Here is a 6,000-nt window from a genome sequence, read left to right as displayed (position 1 = left end):
ATTTTTGGCTCATGTGTCGACTCGTATCCTCTTCAGGACTTGTACACCGTCCATTGCATCGCAAGTGCAATTCTCTATCAGTTGAGCTAATGCACAATTTTTTCGTACTAAAACAAGCTTGGTAGTTGGTTATCTAATGCAAATGTTAAAATGTATTGATATAATATGAACTGTTAATCTGCTGTTTTACTCGGGATTTGTGTGAAAGTGAATAAAAGTCATTGTTGTTTACTACCTCTAGGGTTCATTTCACCAGAAAACTGCAGACATGAGTATAACGAGCAGGGATGGATTACTGACTGGGCCAATGGGGCCAGTGCCCAGGGGCCGTTGACCACCAGGGGGCCCTTGACTTCCCAGGGGATGCCCTGGGCTTTAAGGCTGCGCAATCTAGTTTGGTGATCCCCCTGCTTGAAAACGCTTTTGGGCATGCATGAACAAGCCCTCCCCCACCACCACCCCCGCTCAACAACTTTGGGGTGGAGGGGGGCGCTTGCAGATAACTGGCCCCAGGGACTTTGCAAGTCATAATCCGTCCCTGACAATGAGCCGTGCAAAAATTTATGTATTATAACGTGATTCTATGAGACCAGGTTGTGTATTTGACACTTTTCATGATTAGTGAGATTGTGGCAGCTGTAATTGTATTCTCGATTATTTATTCAATACATTGTGCACTTCACGTGTATATGAGTTTTGTCCATGCACAAGGACAGCTTGAGAAATCCTTCATATATTGATGTCAGACCCATATTACCTTTAATCCCATATGTCCAGAACATCTCTCGGGACGTATACTCCCTCACTGGAACATGTGGACGTGACTGACATTCAGACGCTCCTCAAACCCTCCTCTCCTAATTTATGCCATTAAATGATGCATCTCTCTCTCCTGCATCCTCCCTCCTCTCTCTCTCTCTCCTCCTCTCCATTCACGCTCTCTTCCTCCCCGCATCGCAGCCACACTCGTCAGATCTCACAAAAGGCAGGGAAATGCACGCAGACCCAGCGAGGTGGGGAATAGGGGGGAAAGTTGCATCTAGTGGTTGAGAGTGAACGCACACCGCAGGGATCCACCAGAGATGTGAGAGGTCCTGGCGGCCACCCATCACCCTGTCTGCTCCAGAAGACTCCAGGGCCAGCTGCAATGACCTGGGCGATTGGGAGAGCACTAAAGAGCTTCTGCGGGTGGCTTGCTAAGAGCTTTCTGTGAACCCCCACCTGTGCGACTGCCAGCGAGCGCTCCAGTTGCCCAAATAGGAGGGTATGACTGGCTGGGCTGAAAGCGGCTGATGCATACAAACGCTGCTTGAGAAACAGGTAAGGATCAAGCTGCCTGCTTTAACCTCTGAAAGGATCAATATAATTCTCTGTAGGAGAGGACGGGCTATGAGAGATCCCATTTCTTGATATTCCTCCTCTGGGTTTCTTTCTCTTTCTCAAGGAAACTCTTTGTATTGTTGTTTGATTGGCATGTTTTAAGTGAAAATGCTGGTAAGTTTAGACATATAAAGGAGATACCTCCAATCAGAGCTTGTGATGTTGACATGCTTAGAAAGATCCTCATTAAAATTCAGAGTTTGTGGCGAAGCAGACGATAAAATTAAAAATGTAACTATGCCTTTAAGAATCTTATTCGTTTCTAGATTGAATTATAAATTAAGAGACAGGTGAGCCACAGTCATTATTAAAAGCTCACATGCCTGATTATATACCCACTAAATGATGCCTACTAAGTGCTTTAGTTTATACTTTAGGTTGCCTTGCAATGCAAAGACGCATTTAATGCAATATCGACTGTGGGAATGCTTGATTTGCAGCGGGTTCTGTGAAAGCCAGAACGGGGGTTGCGTGGGTTTGTGCCGGTAAAGCACTCACACACGTGTGTACTGTTTATTGTACCTCAGCCCTATATTTCAATGCAGCCAATCTGTGCTAATGAGCCAAATAACTGTATTCATCAGATTCGGTGTACACACAATTAGCTGTGTTTTCATTTGCATGCTTGTCTAAGGTTGATGTGAATAATAATGAGTGATTCTTAAAGACAAATCTCTGGCAATCTTGCAGAATATCTCTGGATGAGTTGCAGAATTGTATTGGCGACTGAGCTGTGGGTAAACTGTTGATGTGGTCTTGATTGGAAGGTATGACTAAGTGATTTCAGGCTTTTTTTTTCTTTACTTAAACCATTGAAGTGATCTTAAAAATAAAAACATTGCTGTCATTTACTCACCCTTATATTGTTTAAAACCCAATTGACTTTCATGGAACGTAAAAGGAGGTGTTAGACATTATGTTTGCCTCATTAGCATTCATTTTCATTTGACATTTTTTGCCAAACAATGAATGGTGACTGAGACCAGAGGCAGAAATAAAGTTGGGGATAAAGAATGGGGGTAAAAATCATCAAAAGTGTTTTTATCGTCTAATGTTAAATCCTAGTTATATAGATCACATAAAATATGATTTGTTTACATTTTATGGGTTGTAGGCAATATATTCTAAATCAAATTATTTTTGTGAATTAATTTAAGTGATGGGTATTTATGATACCAACATTTCAGAAGTAGGTACCAATATCAGTCAAATTATTTGGGGGAAAAATTAAAGAAAGAATAGGTAACTATTAAACACACTCCTATTAACAAGTTATATATATCAATGTAAATAATACATTTAAACAATTGCATGTTTAATTTAAGTGTTTCTCAACCACTCATGACCCAATGAAATCAGGAATATTTTTTTTCCTAATTCTGTTTGGGGTCTAATCACATGAATTCATAAAACTGTAATTAAATGAAAATATAACTATTATTTTAAACCAATCCATTGCATTTTTTTTTTCTTCATTTTTTTTTTATCAAATAAAGTTCCTCAGTAAAGATCCTATCAGCGTAATCTAAAACACAACATTGGTCTTATTTTTGTCAAATAAAGTGCTGCATAACAGAGCATCACATTATAAATTAAAACATTGATGAAAACCTCTATTCAATACATCAGCACTCTTGCTTGTGAGATATTGCTTATAATAATAATAATAATAATAATAATAAAGTATTGTTATTATTACAGTAAATATTAAATTTTATTATAGAGTAGTAACATATTTCTGTCACGATTTCATGCATGCGTCAAGGTGTGATTTGAATTGAACTTTTATTTTGACATGAAGGATTTTCAGTTTCTGTATTTTTTATGGTAGCATCACACCTCTGAACAAGCGGTTGATTATATCGCCTAGTGTGATTAAATATAAACATGTAGTTTGCATGTGTGCACCGTTCGTCTACTGCAACAAGCACAGCACACGATGCTCATACAATGTGATGTTTTCACATTCACTTTGAAGCGTGCAGCACACGCAGACTGTATTCATTTACATTTATTCAAATAAATTGCATTCTTTTGCAGTTTAATAATCACAATAGGATATATCATGATTTTAATTTGATTGATTGTCAAATTCAGTCTAAAAGGAGTAGCGGAGCATGCATTTAAAGAAGAGTTTGAGCATTTGGAAGCAGTCGTATGTTGTTCAGACAGCACGCAGGGACAGAATTGAGTCTGTGCTCTGTACTACCCGTACTGCAGAAACACTGGTATCATTACATATATTTTCTTTTAGTATTTACTTATACTAATGTACCGATGTACAAGTACGTATTTAAATAAAAAAATGGCACAGAATATTTTTTATGTATATAAAAAAATGCCCTCACAAACTTTAAAATTGCCTCTGAAAATCTACTCCAGGGACAATTAATGCCCCTTCATGAAAATGTTTGTTTCTGACACAGATTGAGACTTAACATTCTGCAAGCTCCTCTTGTTTCACAGAAGAAAGATAGTCACATGGCTTTTCAAACAACATGAGTGTGAATTAATGATCTCAGAATTTAAATTTTTTGGCTTGAATATTCCTTCAAACGTTGGATTTGCTTGGGGATTTGTCTGCTTTGAAAACTGCACCATCATGTCCTCAATATACTCAGTGACAGATTCTCTTTCAGGCCTGCTGTTTAGGACCACATTTACTCACATGTCCAATGCAATCTAATTTGAAATGATTAAACCTGTCAAATGGCCTGTTGAGGACCTGACAGTTATGCGTGGTTCAGTGTCTGGTTAGCGCAGTGGTTGGCAAACATCCAGGTAGTCGTAGTAGCTCATGTGCTTGTAAATGCACACTCTAAATCAGTGCAATCCATCTATTTTCAATTAATGCACCACAAGGAAGCACCGAAGTGCATTTCCAAAATTGGACTTGCATAGAAATGGTGTATCTAGACATAGCTGGAATTGAAAGGCATTAGCTGCACAGTGTTATGAAATATTAATGTATGAATACTGTATTCGGTGCCAGAAAACATACAAAATCGCTTCATCATGTATATCATCCTATGTAAATAACAATTAATATATTTTAAATTATATTGTCATACATCATATAACCAAAACTATAATTGGCCAAATGTAATAAATTGTGCCATTATTTATTTATTTTTTTCAGTTAGATTGCAATCTGATAGGTTGGCTTAGTAGTATATCGGATTTCTAAAAAGTAGTATGGCAGAAGAAGAGTCATTGATATTTATGGGTAAAGCACTACCTAATTTGTTAGGGTCAGGGCTAGGACCAGATTATATCTTTCCGACCAATCAGGTATAATTTTCTCATGAACATAAAGAACTCTTCCCATGACAGTTTCAGTAATTAGTAGTATGATAGTAGTAGCAAGCTACTATGCAATTAGCCTGCTACCTTAGCATGCCGTTAAAATATTATCCTGCTAGCTTAGTAAATACAACATTGGCGTTACTACACTACCAGCGACACCAGCATTGTTGACCATAACAAACATCACAAGGTTTGACCGCCATGACTACACCATTATGTTGGGAAAAAAGCATTTTTCCATCGATGGCCATTCAAAAAAAGCAGAGTATTCTTCAGTTGTTGTTGTTGTTTTAGAAACATTGAGATAAATGGGAATGCTAACAGATAGCTCTCTCCGGGTATATTAGAACTCCTCGGGAAGGAAAACAGCAGGAAAAAATTTAACTACCTTGTCACATGGGATCCAGCCGTCCCTTAGAAGGTGCAGTTATCATGCTATATTTACATTTACATTTATGCATTTGGCAGACGCTTTTATCCAAAGCGACTTACAGTGCAATAATTACAGGGACAATCCCCCCGGAACAACCTGGAGTTAAGTGCCTTGCTCAAGGACACAATGGTGGTGGCCGTGGGACCTGGCACTTTTATATTAATTTAACAATACATTTGGTGATATGGAAACAGTTCTCTTAAAGGGTTAGTTCACCCAAAAATTTTACCCTCAAGCCATCCTAGGTGTATATGACTTTCATCTTTCAACCAAACACAATCGGAGTTATATTAAAAAATATCCTGCTCTTCCCAACTTTATAATGGGAGTGAATGGTACCTTAGATATTGAAGCCCAAAAAAGTACATCATCCATCAAAAAAAGTAATCCATACGGCTCCAGGGGGGTTAATAAAGGACTTCAGAAGTGATATGTTTTTGTAAGAAAAATATCCATATTTCTAACTTTATAAACTATAATCACTTTCTTCCTGTAACGGCTGTCCACGCGTTCTCCGGTGAGAAAATTGTCGTTTTTGGATGAACTAACCCTTTAAGTCTGATGAAGACAAATGAGAAACAGTGAGTGAAATATCGCAATATATTGTAGTTTTGAATCACAATATGACAAAAAATAGCAATAGCATTTTATCGACCTAAATTGTGATATTATATCATATTGACATGTACTTTGTGATTCCCAGCCTATGTGTTGTACGTACCACATTAGTTTCATAGAGAAATGTACAGTAGAAGAGCTCCATCAATAATGACTTTAATTCACTTTTAACACAAATTACTACCTTTAAAAATGGGCAGATTATAAGTTAAAAAACATTTACTTTTCACCTTTTCCTCCCAAAATGCTACTTATGACATCTA

At 37.6% G+C, this 6,000-nt stretch overlaps 1 protein-coding gene across 1 annotated transcript in view; it reads left to right on the top strand.

Annotated features, from left to right (window-relative positions):
• Nucleotides 1-1,173: 1,173 nt before the first annotated feature.
• Nucleotides 1,174-6,000, top strand: part of LOC127663258 (FERM and PDZ domain-containing protein 4-like) — a 119,544-nt gene continuing 114,717 nt past the window's right edge. The window contains exon 1 of the mRNA XM_052154777.1: nucleotides 1,174-1,320. The gene's annotated coding sequence lies outside the window, so the exon portion shown is untranslated. The remainder of the gene's footprint in view (nucleotides 1,321-6,000) is intronic.

This window comes from Xyrauchen texanus, chromosome 23 (genome assembly GCF_025860055.1).
Source record: "Xyrauchen texanus isolate HMW12.3.18 chromosome 23, RBS_HiC_50CHRs, whole genome shotgun sequence".
NCBI classification, from domain to species: domain Eukaryota; kingdom Metazoa; phylum Chordata; class Actinopteri; order Cypriniformes; family Catostomidae; genus Xyrauchen; species Xyrauchen texanus.
The sequence above is the reverse complement of the archived record's forward strand: the minus strand, read 5'-3'. Positions and strand labels throughout refer to the sequence as shown.